We start from the raw sequence: 18,108 nt of genomic DNA on the forward strand, positions 1-18,108 counted from the left end.
ACAGCCTACGGGGTCCTTCCAGGAACTTCCAAACGGTCCCCCTCCAGACAGTCACCGCCGTTGCTGACCTTGCTGACCTGTCCTGCACACAGCTGGACTACTTCAGGCTTTCTTTCTGTCACCACTCTTGCTTTCCTCCTTTACCACTTTTACTTCCTTTACTTCACTTGTTTACTCCTCTACTTAGCTCCTCACTCCTGCTCCTCCCTGAGCTATCTGCCTGGTTTCTCCCGCCTCCAGAGCTGTGAACTCCTCGGTGGGCGGAGCCAACCGCCTGGCCCACCCTCTGGTGTGAATCATCAGCCTCTGGAGGAAGGCAACAAGGATTTTTGGTTAGCTTAGATGTTCCTACCTGGGATGTAGGGTGTGGTGGTGTGTGACCTGTGTCCCCTGGCTTGCCCAGGGCGACACATTTCCCCTTAGCAAAATGCAGACCGTCCGCGGGCTGCCGTCCAACACCGGTTTTATTTTTCTGTAAAAGATAACATGGTTGAATAACATATGTACATTTTTAATAAATCTTCCCTTAACGGGAGGCACATTTCTTAAACGTTGCAAACGGTTTACGGTTACGGTTTCCGCTCTCTCCCACCCAAGCAACCTGGCCCTGATGCTGCCCCTAAAGCCCAGGCAGCACCCCTTGACCCACAGTCCAGCACAAGTTACCCGAGCGGGATCTGTCCTTCCCTCCAGAGGGTAGCCACCGGTTCCTTTGGTGGCTGGGCCCCAGCCTGCTCTGCTGAGGGCCCTCCCTCCAACCTGCCTCTCCGGAGGCGGCATTGCGGAAAACGGTAACGGCAAACAACTTATTTACAAGCCACTTAACGTTTGTGGTTGCCCTGCAAGTTCACGGGCTTGTCCATGGATAGTCCTCCATGCCAAACTTTAAACGGTCCCCACGGGGACAACGGTGCCGGCTCCAGCCGGTTGCAAATCACGGTAAATCAGGTGAGGTATTCGGTATCATTTTCTTATTATTCTTTCAACTTTTTTTTTTAAACAAACAAACACAATGGTGGTCCTAACGGGGACTGGACAACGGTGCTCCGCTGCCCTACTCCAGGCCTTCAGCTTCATCCGAGGGAGGGGGTGCAGGACTCACTCTGCTCTCCTGGCTGCCCCGCAGCTTCACATCCAGGGCAAACCACCCCCTCTCTCCACAGTGTCGGGTGTACCGAACAAGGTCTCCCGGCATTAGGTTGCGGCCGGGATGCTCCTCAGGCAGGTGGGCATTCACATCCCGCCGGGCTACAAATACTTCGGCCTCCAGGCCCGGCTCGTAGATGAACCCGTAGCCCCGGCGGACATCAAACCGCCTCACCTGCCCCTCGTACAACGGGCCCCCGGACACGGAACGTGGCCTGGCGGAGATTTTCTTTTTCTCGGATAGCTCGGGCCACCAGCTCGGCCTTCTTCCGCTCCCTCTCGGCGATCTCCAGGCCCAGCGGTACCGGCTCCCTATCCCAATACGGCGCTGCCGCCAGCACCGGCGCACGGGTCGGGCCCCGCGGGACATCCTGGACGTTGCCCACTGTCAGGAATCTGGGCGGCATGTCCCGCGGTGTCTTGGCGTTGGGCGCTGCCTTGCAGCAACAACCCGGCGCTACCTCAGCCGAGGTGTGGGGGATGGGCATAGGGGCTTTCCGCTGCTGGGCCTTCGGCTCGGAGCGGGTCATCGGCTCCGGCTCAGGGGATTTTTCAAGGGATGCCTCCGGTTCAGCTTTCGGAATCTTCCACGGTAACACCTCCGGAGTGCCGCGGGCTCTGGCTACAGGTCGGCCCGCCTGGGCGGGGACGCTGGGTACTGCTACCGGTTGCGGTGGTAGCAGGCCTAATGGCGGGGTCACGGCCTCCGGAACGGGTGGCGAGGGAGGCAGCGGGGGGAGAGGGCTTGGACCGGGCCCCACAGCCGCGATGACCGGCCCTTCAAGGGCATCGGGACGTGGGTCACTCACCCTCCCTTTCTCCGCCTCCTCCTCGCGTCTCCGCACGGTGGCTATAACGTCCGCCATGTCGGCCTCCCACTCCTCCATGAGGAGCTGCATCCTGACCTGCAGCCTTTGGTAGAGCTGCGCGGTTCGGATTTCCACCCACGCCGCGGTTCCAGGCGCGGGGGCTACGGTGTCGCGGGACGGCATCCACATGATGGCTTCTTCTTTACTTCCAGGAACGGTATGTTTGCAGAGTCCTGGCATCCCTGCTTTTATAGCCGCAGCTACATGCGTCCAGCCGCCATCGCGTCCCCCTTAGCTCTTTCCGGCCCCTCCTCTCTCTGGGCGGGGTCTTGGCCTTCGCGCCTCTACTACTCGAGAAGACGCTCGAGCGGGAACTTTTCGCGCCAAAGATGGCGGCTTCTGGAATTTTTCTGCCGGATACCTCCGGCGGTAACAAGGCGCACCTCTACCAGACGGCTGAGCGGTAAGATCCTGTTCGTTACGCCAAGTTGTCGCGGGCGGGGAGGAGGTTGTCAGCACACTACGCTCACCCCTTCTGCTCGGGTCCGGCGGCTGCTGCTCAGTGGTGGCTCGAGCGGTGGGCCGGATCCCGGGGGCTTCTCGAGCGGCACTCCTCGCCCGTGAGTGAAAGGGGTTTGTTGGGTGTGGGAAATGTTTATTGTCCGTGACGCCACCCACGGTTGTGGTGATTTCACCACCGCTGCTCAGTACAAGGGTCCCGGGGATGGTAATGCGGAGCAGCCAGGTGTTGTGTTGCCCCTCCGTGGGTAGGGGTTGGTGATCCCGGGGCCCGGTGATGGTTTGGGAGGTGCAGGGCCTGGTGGGAGCAGGGACGCGGGGGCAGCGCTGTGCCTTGCGGCACCGTGGTACTCACTCAGCCTGAGACGTTGACACAGTTTTTACGGTAAACCAAACGGCTGGTAAGACGGTCCCACGGACGGCTGCACTTGCTCTCCCGGTAGGTGACGGTGATGTCCCTCTTCCTTGCACCTTTGTGTACTTGTTGGTTGCGATGGGTCCCCACCGGTAACCCGCTCCCCGGCTTCAAGCTGGACCGGGGGAGCTCTACTCTTTGCCCGCAGGCGCTGGCCCTAAGAAACTGGTGCCTTGGCGGTGGCGTTGTCTCTCTTACACTGGCTGGGCTGTTGCCTTCAATCGGGACTTGGTTGTTGGGGGAATCTACGTCCCCTTCACTGACGGATTCGGCAAATTATGGCGACTCCAAGCCTTGCCGGGGTCCGAGAGGCCCCTGCCCTGGTGCTGACTGTCCTTCGGAACACTGCTCCAGACCGCCGGGCACACAGCCTACGGGGTCCTTCCAGGAACTTCCAAACGGTCCCCCTCCAGACAGTCACCGCCGTTGCTGACCTTGCTGACCTTGCTGACCTGTCCTGCACACAGCTGGACTACTTCAGGCTCTCTTTCTGTCACCACTCTTGCTTTCCTCCTTTACCACTTTTACTTCCTTTACTTCACTTGTTTACTCCTCTACTTAGCTCCTCACTCCTGCTCCTCCCTGAGCTATCTGCCTGGTTTCTCCCGCCTCCAGAGCTGTGAACTCCTTGGTGGGCGGAGCCAACCGCCTGGCCCACCCCCTGGTGTGAATCATCAGCCTCTGGAGGAAGGCAACAAGGATTTTAGGTTAGCTTAGATGTTCCTACCTGGGATGTAGGGTGTGGTGGTGTGTGACCTGTGTCCCCTGGCTTGCCCAGGGCGACACACATCATCCTCACCCCCACTCATCCCCTCGGTCGCGGAACCAGTGACACCCATGCCCGCTGACCCACCGGTAACACCGTAGTCACCCACCACGGCCAGCCCACACCGGGTCGCGGCGCCACAGTCCCCTGCCAGACCAGACCGGGCCACAACGACACAATCCACGACCAGACTGGACCTAGTTAGGCTGTGGAACACAGCCCTGGAAGACCCGACGACCAGTAGAGACAGCATCGGTGACCAGCCTGACCTGGAGTCCGCTAATGGTAATCCGGATGCGGGTTATCCGGGTTCGGGGAGCATTAAGTTTGAGGGGGAGTCTGGAATGGCTGCTGCGGCACAGAGGGCTGCCGTGAACGAGGAGGCCTGCCAAGCCACCATCCGGCAGCTACATCAGGAGCAGCAGGCTTAGGCTGCCAAGAGAAGAGAGGTGAGAGCCCATGACTTGAGAGAAAAAGAAAGTCTGCGCTGCGATACCTGGGGTGCTCGTGGGGTCTGGTACCAGGGCACCGTGGATAAGTGGGACCAGCACAAAGGGTGGGGCTTCATCAAGGAATGCATGCCAGCGTCTTTGTTTCCCGCAGGGACGTCTTAGACCATCTGACACAGGGACATGCGGATCGTGACCTGCACCTGGGTAACGTTGTCACGTACACCAGACATCACAGAGAAAGAGACTGGTATGCCCTTAATGTTCAGAAGATTCAGGACCTGTCCCAGACGGTTCCTCCCATTCCCCACCTTTTGCAAGGTCCTCCACGCTGTGGTAGCTGAACCAGGCTACCCCAGCAGTTAAACAGTTAAAAAATGGACCATGGCTGCAGGACTGGCAGCAGCCAGCATGAACTTGTGCTTTTGTATATAGTTGCACCCAGTGTGCCTTCCAGGGTAGTCCTAGGTGACGATCAAGACTTTACCACCATCACCAAGGAGAGGAAGATTGGAGGAAAGGTCTGGGATAGAGAAGGCCCAGACCTGGTCACCACAGGGACCTTCCTCCAGGACAAAAGGGTTTTGGGGAACCAGGACCTTTTTGGGTGGTGGGTTGATGGGGGATGCTCAGGGGTTGTACTGTCGCGGGCGGAGGAGGGGACGCCGCGCTTTCCCACTGCTCGGGTCCGGCTGCCGCGGCTGCTGCGGCCTGCTGCTGCTCGGTGGCTCGAGCGATGGGCCGGATCCCGGGGACTCTAGCGGCGCTCCTCGCCCGTGAGTGAAAGGGGATTTTTGGGTGTGGGGATTGGTTATTGTCCGTGACGCCACCCACGGTTGTGGTGATTTGTTGACACCACCGCTGCTCTGTATGGGGATCCCGGGAAGGATGGTATGGAGCAGCCAGTTGTTGTGTTGCCTCTCCGTGGGTAGGGGTTGGTGATCCCGGGGCCCAGTGATGAGGTGGGAGATGCAGGGCTTGGTGGGCGCAGGGACGCGGGGGCAGCGCTGTTCCTTGCGGCACTGTGGTACTCACTCAGCCTGAGACGTTGACACAGTTTTCGGTAAAACACACGGCTGGAAAGACGGTTCCCACGGACGGCTGCACTTGCTTTCCCCAGTAGGTGACGGTCCCTCTGTCCTGCACCTAAGTTGATGATGGTTGCGATGGGTTCCCACCGGTAACCTGCTCCCCGGCTTGGATATGGGCCGGAGGAGCCCTACTTTGCCCGCAGGCGCTGGCCCTGAGAAACTGGTGCCCTGGCGGTGGCGGTGTCTCTCCGTTACGGTTGGACTGTTGCCTTCAATCGGGACTTGGTTGTTTGGAGACAGACGTCCCCTTCACTGACGGATTTGGCAAATTATGGCGACTCCTAGCCTTGCCGGGATTCGAAAGGCCCCTGCCCTGGTGCTGACTGTTCTTCGTATACTGCTCCAGACCGCCGGGCCACTATCCGTCCGCGGTCCTTCCAGCAACCTCCGAGCAGTCACCCCTGCAGACTATCACCACCGTCTGCTGACCTTGCTGTCTCTCAGTCCGGGGCACACACCCGGACCAGCTTCAGGCTTTACTACTGTCACTTCAGCTTCTCTCTTTAGCTCCACTACTACTTCCTGCTACTTTCAACTCTAACTTGAACTCCACTGTTTACTCCTTCCACTTCCTCCTCCAAACTCTATTTCCCTTCTTCTCCCTTTCACTTCCCTAGCTTGACTGCCTGGTTCCTCCCGCCTCCAGGGCTGTGTACTCCTCGGTGGGCGGAGCCAACCGCCTGGCCCACCCCCTGGTGTGGACATCAGCCCCTGGAGGAAGGCAACAAGGATTTTGGTAGCTTGGGTGTTCCTAACTGGGGTGTAGGGTGTGGTGGTGTGATGACCTGTGACCCCTGGCTTGCCCAGGGCGTCACATTCCCCCTTAGCAAAATGCAGACCGTCCGCGGGCTGCCCGTCCAACACCGGTTTTATTTTTTAAAAAATATATAAAAAGATAAAACGGTAACATAATACAAATTATAACATCATCCCACAACAGGAGGCACATTTCTTAAACGTTGCAAACGGTTTACGGTTACGGACTCCGCTCTCTCCCACCCAAGCAACCTGGCCCTGATGCTGCCCCTAAAACCCAGGCAGCACCCCTTGACCCAAGGCCAGCACAAGTTACCCGAGCGGGATCTGTCCTTCCCCTCCAGAGGGTAGCCACCGGTTCCTGTGGTGGCTGGGCCCCAGCCTGCTCTGCTGAGGGCCCTCCCTCCAACCTGCCTCTTCGGAGGCGGCAATTGCGGAAACGGTAATGGTAAAACAACTTATTTACAAGCCACTAACGTCTGTGGTTGCCCTGCAAGTTCACGGGCTTGTCTAGAGGAGTTCCTATGCATACTTTTTTAAACGGTCCCCACGGGGTGCCAGCAACGGCCGGTTTTCTTAATCACGGTAGAATCAGATAAAGCTCCGGTAATCATTTTCTTATCATTTTCCAACTTTTTCCAAACAAACTTGTAAACATGCTGACTGGTGGTCCCAACGGGGACTGCTGCAGCGGGCATCCGCTGCCCTCGAGGCGGCTACCACCGCAGGGGGTCGGCCCACTCAGGGACCGAACGGTACATGGGGTTCTCCTTCCATTGGCAGTTCAACCCCAAACCACCGATGGCCGCTGGGAATGGCGGCAGAGGCAGCACACTTGGGACCTCCTCCTCCATCTCGTTGGTCCACTGCTCCATCATCCGGAAGATCTGATCCTGCTGACGCTGGTGGAATTGCAGCACCCGGGCCTTCATCCAGGCCACGGTTCCAGGCTCAGGGTCTAGCACGGTCACTGCCGGGACTTCTGGCACCATGCTGTTAAGGGGCCGCGGTCCTAGCGGTTCCCCTTGATGCACTTCAGGGCCGTCCTGGACGTCTGCAGCCTGCTGGTCCGCCGGAGTGGCTGGGAAGGGTATCGCTACCGGTTGGGCAGGTAGCGGGCCTAATGGCGGGGCGGCAGCAGCTATCACGGGTAGCGGGGAGAGAGGTAGGGTGAGCGGAAGCCGGCCGGGCCCCTCAGCTCCAATGGCCGATCCCTCAGGAATACAGGGGCGTGGGTCGCTTACCCGCTCCTCCAAATCCCCTTCCACCTCGCGTCTCCACATAGCAGCCACCACATCCGCCATGTCGGTCTCCCACTCCTCCAGGAGGAGTTGCATATGAGCCTGCAGACGATTACTCAGCGGGACGGTCCGGTCCCTCAACCACGTCGCCATGCCGGGCGAGGGGGTCTCGCTGTTATTGATTGGAGCGGACATCTCGGCAGTCGTGCTTTCCAGGAACTGGCAACAAGATGGCCACAGGGTCCTGGCGTCCCTGCTTTTATAGCCACCTCACATGCGTCCAGCCGCCATCGCGTCCCCCTTAGCTTCTTTCCGGCCCCTCCTCTATTGGGGTGGGGTTTTTGGCCTTCGCGCCTCTGCTACTCGAGAAGACGCTCGAGCGGGAACTTTTCGCGCCAAAGATGGCGACTTCTGAAATTTTTCAGCCGGATACCTCCGGCGGTCACAAGGCGCACCTCTACCCAACGGCAGAGCGGTAAGATCCTGTTCGTGACGCCAAGTTGTCGCGGGCGGAGGAGGGGACGCCGCGCTCTCCCACTGCTCGGGTCCGGCTGCCGCGGCCTGCTGCTGCTCGGTGGCTCGAGCGATGGGCCGGATCCCGGGGACTCTAGCGGCGCTCCTCGTCCGTGAGTGAAAGGGGATTTTTGGGTGTGGGGATTGGTTATTGTCCGTGACGCCACCCACGGTTGTGGTGATTTGTTGACACCACCGCTGCTCTGTATGGGGATCCCGGGAAGGATGGTATGGAGCAGCCAGTTGTTGTGTTGCCTCTCCGTGGGTAGGGGTTAGTGATCCCGGGGCCCAGTGATGAGGTGGGAGATGCAGGGCTTGGTGGGCACAGGGACGCGGGGGCAGCGCTGTGCCTTGCGGCACTGTGGTACTCACTCAGCCTGAGACGTTGACACAGTTTTCAGTAAAACACACGGCTGGAAAGACGGTTCCCACGGACGGCTGCACTTGCTTTCCCCAGTAGGTGACGGTGACGGTCCCTCTGTCCTGCACCTAAGTTGATGATGGTTGCGATGGGTTCCCACCGGTAACCCGCTCCCCGGCTTGGATATGGGCCGGAGGAGCCCTACTTTGCCCGCAGGCGCTGGCCCTGAGAAACTGGTGCCCTGGCGGTGGCGGTGTCTCTCCGTTACGGTTGGACTGTTGCCTTCAATCGGGACTTGGTTGTTTGGAGACAGACGTCCCCTTCACTGACGGATTTGGCAAATTATGGCGACTCCTAGCCTTGCCGGGATCCGAAAGGCCCCTGCCCTGGTGCTGACTGTTCTTCGTATACTGCTCCAGACCGCCGGGCCACTACCCGTCCGCGGTCCTTCCAGCAACCTCCGAGCAGTCACCCCTGCAGACTATCACCGCCGTCTGCTGACCTTGCTGTCTCTCAGTCCGGGGGAAACACACCCGGACCAGCTTCAGGCTTTACTACTGTCACTTCAGCTTCTCTCTTTAGCTCCACTACTACTTCCTTCTACTTTCAACTCTAACTTGAACTCCACTGTTTACTCCTTCCACTTCCTCCTCCAAACTCTATCTCCCTTCTTCTCCCTTTCACTTCCCTAGCTTGACTGCCTGGTTCCTCCCGCCTCCAGGGCTGTGTACTCCTCGGTGGGCGGAGCCAACCGCCTGGCCCACCCCCTGGTGTGAACATCCGCCCTTGGAGCAAGGCAAAAAGGATTTTGGTAGCTTGGGTGTTCCTAACTGGGGTGTAGGGTGTGGTGGTGTGATGACCTGTGACCCCTGGCTTGCCCAGGGCGTCACAGTACCGTTGAAGTGTATTACCTCCCCTGCATGGGAAGACTGTTATATTTATGCATCTTTTTCCTAAAAAAACAAACAAAAGACAAACAACATTAAAACTCTATCTTGCTACATCCCAGGGACGTGCTGTGTTTAACCAAGTGGGAATGTAGCGCCCCTGAGAACATCAGGGCACTACAAGGAACTGAATCCTTTTGGGGATGCAGGACCTATCCCCTGGGACCTGGAGTAACAGTGCCATTGACCACCAAAACACGAATTAAATCCTAGTGAACTCTCCACATCGGGCATAAAGGGTTAACAGAAGGGTTTTGCCAGTTTGGTGGGAGGAGTTAGCAAGTCTGAATCTGAGTCAGTGAAAGTCTGATGGCGTATGTTGAAATGTGCAGAAGTGCCGACACTGGGTCTGTGTAACGGGGACCCTGGGGCACGGGAGAGAGGTCGCCAGGACGGGTAACGGAGATACCGCTGGGACTGGAGCACGAACGGGGCACAGGGCCCTAGTTCAAATGTCAAGTTTTAAATGGTTTGATAAATAGGGACTAACATGTAATCTCAACCCTATTTTAAAATGTGCAATTTTTATTAATATTCATTAAAATGTACCCACAAACAGACACACAAACATACAGCCATGGATTGTTATTGAACAGGACCTGCTGCCGTCTCCCCTTAGCCTCCTGATGAACCTCAAAAGGGAGAGGAGAAACGCGTTGAGGCCTGGCAGGCCTGGATTCCTGCTTCTCAGGGAAGTAATTCATCTTTTCTCCCTGTTATACTATATTATATAGAATATGATTGGAGCAACCTTTTCTATTTTGCAGTAATTTGCAGGGGTGTCTGTATCCCATTTTTCTTTCAGCTCCTGGGATATAATGGGGAGATTATCTGAGCCCCTTGTGATATGACTCTAGGTGACTGTAATATACTTGTGGGGTATACCACCCTGTAACATATGTGGTTGTAAATAACTCTTATGGATCACTACCTTGCATAAAGATAATTTATTAGGAATAGAAGTCTATACGTCTTGTACAGTGCTAGTATCATATATAGGAATTCCTGGTTGTAGATCAGTAAATTAATACCTTCTTGATCTAAGGAAAACAATACAGGGAAGAGTATTACCATTTGGGAACTCATATATATTGTACTGTGCAAGCACCACTATAGGGCTTTCCATCCCATCCCTATATCAGGGTCAGGGAGAGGGAGAGCTGACGTGGAACGGGGGCGCCCGGTAACTTATGGTGTCATACCCTCCGTTATTAGGTAGGGATACACTACCCTTATAGGGCTATATTAGTTTCCCTTCCTTTTCCTAAAGTGAGTGTGTATATAAAATTCCTTGGTTATTTACAAGGATATCGTGATCCATTCTCATTTATGTTTGTGTGTCTGTTTGTGGGTACATTTTAACCCCTTAACGACCGCGGGCCGTAAAATTACGTCCTAAATGACATAATGTTACTGCCCGCGGTCCTCCGGCGGCAGCATGCCGCGATCGGCGCACATCTCAGCTGATTTTCACAGCTGAGATGTGTGCCTGCTAGGCACGAGCAGAATCGTTATCTGCTCGTGCCGATTAACCCCTTATATGGCGCTGTCAATACATGACAGCGCCATTATAAGCGCGATTGCGGTAATATTTTCCTTACCGCCCGATACCGGAAGTCACGTGACGCAATCACGTGACTCCCGATAGTTGTCATGGTAGCACAGGGTCATGTGATGACTCCTGTACTACACCTGACTTGGTTTCACTTTCGCTGTGCCCGGGGCACAGCAAAAGAGAAAGACAGCGTATCTGCTGTTTACAGCCTTGCAGCTGTGATCAGCAGATACTGCAGAGCGATCGGAATGCTGATCACAATAGCCCCCTAGGGGGACTAGTAAAATAAAAAAAAAAAGTTAAAAAATAAGTTTTAAAAAATTAAAAAAAAAACAAAAAAACCTAAAAGTTCAAATCACCCCCCATTCGCCCCATTGAAAATTAAAGGGTAAAAAAAATAAAAAATATACACACATTTGGTATCGCCGCGTTCAGAAACGCCCGATCTATCAAAATATAAAATCAATTAATCTGATCAGTAAACGGCGTAGCGGCAAAAAAATTCCAAACGCCAAAACGACGTTTTTTTGTTGCCACAACTTTTGCGCAAAATGCAATAAGAGGCGATCAAAACGTAGCATCTGCGCAAAAATGGTACCGTTAAAAACGTCAGCTCGAGACGCAAAAAATAAGCCGTCATTGAGCCTAAGATCCCGAAAAATGAGAACGCTACGGGTCACAGAATATGACGTAAAACGTGCGCCACTTTTTTCGGACAAACTTCCGATTTTTTTTTAACCCCTTATATAAAAGTAAACCTATACATGTTTGGTGTCTACGAACTCGCACTGACCTGAGGCATCACACCCACACATCAGTTTTACCACATAGTGAACACAGTGAATAAAATATCTCAAAAACCATAGTGCTATCGCACTTTTTTTGCAATTTTTCAGCATTTGGAATTTTTTTGCCATTTTCTAGTGCACAATATGGTAAAACTGATGGTTTCATTTAAAAGTACAGCTCGTTCCGCAAAAAATGAGCCCTCACATGACCATATTGACTGAAAAATAAAAAAGTTACGTCTCTCAGAAAAAGAATGGCGAAAAAAAAAAACGGAAAGCGAAAAATCGGCCGGTCGTGAAGGGGTTAATGAATATTAATAAAAATTGCACATTTTAAAATAGGGTTGAGATTACATGTTAGTCCCTTTTTGAGCACTCTACCCATCTATTTAACTCTGTTAGTTCTTGGTTTGATAAATACCTGCATAGTGTGGAAACCTTTACGGACTTCACCGAACCAAATAATTCAGGGGCATCAGCAGCAAACTAGGATCGGGGTTTGGACACTTACCTCCCTGCAGGGTCCGCGCTGCCCACCGTACAGAGAAGGAGACTGTACCCTAAAAGGGATATTCGGGGCCCCCAAACGCTTCAAGCTACGAGGACTCAACTAACGAGAGTGCTGAGGACAGAGCAACCTGGGTCACTACATTGGCACTGATACTGGGACTGGAACCAGCCTACCGAGGGTCCATGTGAGTAGAGACTGTTAAAGTCAATTTGGTTTGGTCTCCATCATTCTGCACTCTCACAGCTCCCAGACACTGCCCTACCTGCGGAGGGCCCAACACCACAGCTGCCGTTTTACCATCAGCTCTGGAAGTACCCACATGAGGCAGCGGCGTTTCCCATCCTTAACTGCAACCCGCAGGTGGCGTCACATGACAATAACTTTCATCTCCTGTAAATACACCCCATTTACAAAAGGGGCCCAGGGCACGGAAAGGGGCAGCGGCCACCAGAAGTGACATTCCCTATATGCAGAGTTTGCCCGGGACCAAGTATCCCATTCCCTGGGTGCTACAGTATCACTGGTGCGAATAGTTTACATCGCCAGGTAAACTTGGTCTTGATATTCAATGCCTACCCAATGCCTTGATTACATGAGCTTATTTATAAGCTGGGTAATGCTCAATATATAACAGCATTGGATTTAACTAAGGGATACTGGCAATTCCATTGCCAGATAGTGCCAAGGAAAATATTGCTTTTTCTGCACCCAAAGGTCACGATCAGTACACCCAGTTGCCTTTTTGCCTCCATGGGGCCCCGAGAATGTTTCAGCATATGGTGGACATAATGTTAACGGCCCATACGCAGTATGCTTCAGTATATCTGGATGATGTGACTCACATTCTCCACTATATATCAACAAAGTATAAGCTGAGGTGGACCTAAGGCAGGCAGGGTTAACAGCGAGCTCCAAGAAATGTGCCCTTGGCTTAGAAGAAGCCAAGTATCCGTGGTACATTATTGGCCGAGGCCTAATTAAACTTCAGTTAACCAAAACTGAAACTATACAGAGCTGACCTAGACCCCTTAAAAAACAGGTACGGGTGTTTCGGGGGATTGCAGGGTATTACAGAAGGGTTATTCCCAATTTTGCATCTATTGTAACTCCTATTACCGCTCTCACAAAAGGGAAGCATTCTGTAATGGTTAAATGGACACCAGAGGATCAAAAAGCATTACAGTCCCTGAAACAAGCTCTATGTTCCCAACCAGTGTTAGTATGTGCAGATTTTCAAGAGCACTTTACTGTGCAAACTGAGGCCTCAGACCATGGGGTAGGGGAAGTTTTGTCACAAGTAACTGATGGGGAAGAGCACCCTGTGTTATATATCACCTGTAAAATAAATAATCATGACAAGAAAAATGCAGTCGTGGAAAAAGTGGCCTGGGCTATTAAGTGGGCTCTTGACTCTCTCAGGTACTATTGGCTAAGGAGAGAGTTTTACGTTGCCCTTGACCATGCAACACTAAAGTGGATGCAAACTAAGTGGGAAAAGAATACTAGGGTGACACGATGCTTTACAGCCCCCTTACGTTTTAGGTAAATAGCTCAGCACAGGGCCTCCGGGGGAATGTTGGTGGGTTGTCATGTACTCATGGTCTGATGAACTACAGTGCTCAACTCGATAAGCTTTCGTAAGGGGGGAGAATGTAGTATATTACATGGAGAAGTTATTGAAGGAGTCTACAGTATGTGTCTTCCATATTCATGCTACATGCTGAGGAAAACCAGGTAGGACAGTTAAATCCTTGCACTATAGATCATGATGAAGTACACCTGGCTAGCTGTACATATATAACTAGGCTGTTTTCACCTTCGCTTCTCAGTATGGGTAGGAAAACAAGCCATATCTCTCTGAGAGAAGGCTACACAGGCCATATGCTTAACATAACTACAAGTATCCCTGTTTGCTAATGACAACATTTGTCTTGTGTGACTAGACTGGGACTAGCTCAGCCATGTCTGAGTAGTCAGGGTTTTTTATTGTTTAGTTAGTGGCTGGTTAAGGCTAGGGCTTTTGTGCTTATGGCTTGTTTTTTTGTGCTGTGCAACCAGTGAACTAAAACTGACACAGATATCACTTTAAATGCATTGTTGCTTCCAGAATTCTAATCGTGTGTTGGACGCAGACTGTTCCATACCTTATACCCTGAGAAAGGTGATGCCGCACAACTGATACGTCACAATAGATATGGCAACTGCACCAAGCTTACTACATAGGTACAGGAACACACCCAAAATTAATATATGTTCAGGAACAGAACTAAGCATGCTACATAGATACAGAAACAGACATTATCATCACTGTCCACATTGGGACTCACAATCTAATGTAATATTGCCCCTGTAACAAAGTTCCGGTCCTGACCCTGTATGTAATAATGTCCTTGTCCTGTGTCCTGTATGTAATTATGTACCCCGTCCTGGGCCCCTATGTAATAATATCCCCCATCCTGGGCCTTGAATGTAATAATATCCCCTTTCTGGGTCCTGTATGTAATAATGTCCCTCGTTCAGTAATAATGTTCCCATCCTAGGACTTGTATGTAACTATGTTCTCATCCTGGACCCTGTATGTAATAATCTGTCTGTCCTTTAATAATGTCCCTGTTCAGTGTCATGTATGTAATAATGTCCCTATCCTGGCCCTGTATGTAATAATGTCCCTGTCTTAGGCCCTGTATATAACAATGTTCGCAACCTGTGCCCTGTATGTAATAATATGCTCGCCCTTTAAAAATATGCCTGTTCTGGACCCTGTATGTATAATGTCCCTCATTCTGTAATAATGTTCCTATCCTAGGCCCTGTTTGTAACAATGTCATCCGTCCTGTAACAATGTCTCCGCCTTGGCCCCTTAATGTAATAATTTTTCTCATCCTGAGCCCTGTATGTAATAATGTCTCTGTACCGGTCCTATATGCAATAATATGTCCGACCTTTAATAATATGCCTGTTCTGGGCCCTGTATGTAATAATGTCCCTATCCTGGCCCTGTATGTAATAATGTTCCCCTGTCCTGGGCCCAGTATGTAAGAATGTACCTGACCTTGGCCCTGTCACTCGTAGGAAAGTAAATGACTAAGAAATTAAACTTAGTGAAAAATAAAGACCACCGAGCTTGACATTTAGCAAATTCTAGATACAACAGATTTTTTTGATCGGTAATCACCGTAACAGGGTGATCTGCTCCCTTCTAAAAGTGCCGACACTCCTCAAAATTTAGCTTAATAGCCAAAAGTTGCCTATTGCAAATATCATAGTTTCTTTCAGCAACCGATAATTTTTTTTGAGAAAAAACGCATATGGATGCCACTTGACAGGAGAGGACACTATGACCCTCGACCCCTACCTCGGACGCAACAACCTCAATAATAAATGGCCGAGTACTGATGCCATGGTGAAACATCCCTTCACAGAGATAAATGCCTGATGAACACGGTCAAATCAATTAGCAAAATCTGTACCCTTTTAAGTCAAGTCTGTGAGAGGTTTGACAATCGAGGAAAAGTTCTGGATAAACTTTCTGCAGTAAATGGCAAACCCAAGAAAGTGTTGTAAAGCTTTCAGATTTTCCGGAAGATCCCATTCTAGTGCAGCATGCACCTTACCAAGGTTCATCTGAAAACCTGAAAATGACACCAGGTACCCCAAAAATTTCACCTCCTGCACGGCAAATAGATATTTTTCGAGTTTAGCATGCAATTTACTAGTCCTTTATATGTTTAATATCTGTCTACCAACAATTTGATTAAATAAATCAGGAATGAACAGGAGGGGGTAAAGGTTCAGGGTGGTAATCTGATTTAACTCATAAAAGTCTAAACAATGACACAAGCTTCCATCTTTTTTTCTAAACAAAGAAGAACCCTGCAGCCTTGGGAGCAGTAGAGGGTCAAATATGTCCTTTTGGTGATATAGTCTTTTATAGCCTGCCTTTCATGGCCAGAAAGAGTGTATATTTTGGCTTTGAGTAGTTTTGTTCCAGGGAGCACGTTAACAGGCAATCATACCCCCTAGTATTATGAGATATGCCTTGACGTGGCTACTGGGCAGATATATAAATGGCCATTTTTTTATGCTAAATATCTTACTTTTTTCTTGGATTTCCTTTTGTAGTAATGGATGTCTATATTCTTACATTCAGAATTTGCATGCTTTAGCATTTCAGAGTGCAACTATCTTTTTTTGTCATTTTATGTAATGTTCAGTTATACACCTGTTCATACTTCATGATTGGAAGTGCCATCAATTTTTGTCTAGATTAAGGGGGCAATAATATGCACAATGGGAGGGCAAATCTTGACACCCTTTTTCTTAAAATGCATCCTCAAAACCAGACTGAAAAGAGGATAAGGTTCCAGTGGAGATCGTAGAGAGCAGAATACTCAGAGTTGTTCTTAAAGAAATCCCTCCAGCTATCTCCCTGAACTGCCAATCAACTATCGGATTATGCCTATCCAGACAGGAGGAGACCCAGTACTATAGTTGTAGTAAGACCTTCAAGAACAGGACAGGAAATAAGTTCAATGTAAAGGGGGCCTATGTGAATGTTTAAGTTATGCACAATTTGCGTAAAGCACCCCTGACCAAGAGGCGCAGAGTCAATAGCACATATGGAGTCAGGCTTCACCAGAATACTACAAGAGAGACCATGTGACGCACCCATGGGGTCTGAGTTTACCCATCACTGGGCCGCGGTTCTTCTCCTGGGTCGCTGCGGTGGCCTTGCCGGTTCCATGACCCTGGCGGTGTCAATAAAGAATGGGGATGGGGACGATGAGGGTAGTTGTTCATGATGCCACCTGTGGTGTGCGGCCAGTTATTAGCCGCCGCTGCGGAGGGTCTATCTCTTCTGGGGCGGATGGTAACGCAGCTCGGGTGTTGAAGCTCTCCACAGGTAGAGCTTGGCAGCTGGGTGGATGATAGGAGTGGTAGTCACCTAAGGTGAAGGGACGCGATGTTGGAAGCACCGGCAGTAACGGGACAACACAGAGGGTGCAGTTCAAGTTCTTTACTCACTGGAAGCACACTGCTATGAGCTACACTGTGATGGGCTTTAGCCGATCCCGGATACTTCGAAGGTCGAGGCCGGTGTTTCCTTCTGTGCGTCTCCTTTCGACGGTTTCCCTCTACCCCCAGCTCCTGGGCCATGGAATGGGTCACGGGTGCCTTCTGCACTCCCCGCGAACCCTGGGATTCCCCTTCTTTCCTAAGGACACGGGTTGGGCTTCCAGCTCCAGAACACGGGCCCTGTTATGAACTGATAATCGTGGACGATCACAAAAAATCTCATTAGGAAAAAACAAACCCACAAGAGTAGTTGGAAACTAAGCTGACCGCAATCTCCTATCTATCGGACAACACTAGAAGTAGCAGTGGGATGTTCCTAACACAACTAGACACCTCGTCACTGCCAGAGAAACTTACTACACCTCAAAGATAGAAAGATAACGTGCCTCCGAGCAGTCCCCAAAGAAATAGCAAGCCCCCAATATGTAAACGATGGTGATGTAAGAAAACACAATACACAGAAAATATAGATTAGCAAAGGTGAGGCTCGGCTTACTAGATACAACAGGACAGGAAAGATAACTGATTGAGGCCAGCAAAAAGCACTGCAAAAAATACCAAACTCCTGATAGAAAAAAAGATCTGAGACCACACGGTCTCTCCCCCACTATATCAGGTACTCTTGTGCCAGACACTTTAAACAAAACTGCAGATATAATGGGAAGAAACAAAATCACAGAACAAATAATATTCTAAAGTGCAAATAATCCAAACATGAACAGGGAGCAAGCTCCCTTTCTGGCTGGAGGAACTTCCCTGCTCATAAAAGCAGAGAGACAGATGCTCACAAATAAGAAACCAAACCACAGACCAAAATGGAATAAGCAGAAACATCCTAAAGTGTAATTCCAGCAATTAAGCACAGAACTGAATAAACTTATCTGGAGTGGATTCAGGCACAGAATAAATGGGGGAAACTGATGGGACAACTCCCAGACATCTTCAGAAGTAGCAGGAAACATTTATCACTGGCGGCTGTCAGGCAGAAAATGCTCTCCTAAATACAGTAGGCTGATCTGCAATATGACTTCATGGATTTTTAATTAATTCCATCACCTGTTTGAGTCACAAATTCAGACTCAGCTTCATTACCATTCCTGGCCACCAGAGGGAGCTCCACACAAGCACCCACTCGGATGACATTAACAACAGGGCTGCAAGCTGT

At 51.2% G+C, this 18,108-nt stretch overlaps 1 protein-coding gene across 1 annotated transcript in view; it reads left to right on the plus strand.

The window, feature by feature from the left end:
* Positions 1-18,108, plus strand: part of RASSF5 (Ras association domain family member 5) — a 217,567-nt gene that overhangs the window by 15,247 nt on the left and 184,212 nt on the right. The gene's annotated exons all lie outside the window — the stretch shown is intronic.

Source organism: Anomaloglossus baeobatrachus, chromosome 2 (assembly GCF_048569485.1).
Source record: "Anomaloglossus baeobatrachus isolate aAnoBae1 chromosome 2, aAnoBae1.hap1, whole genome shotgun sequence".
NCBI lineage: Eukaryota > Metazoa > Chordata > Amphibia > Anura > Aromobatidae > Anomaloglossus > Anomaloglossus baeobatrachus.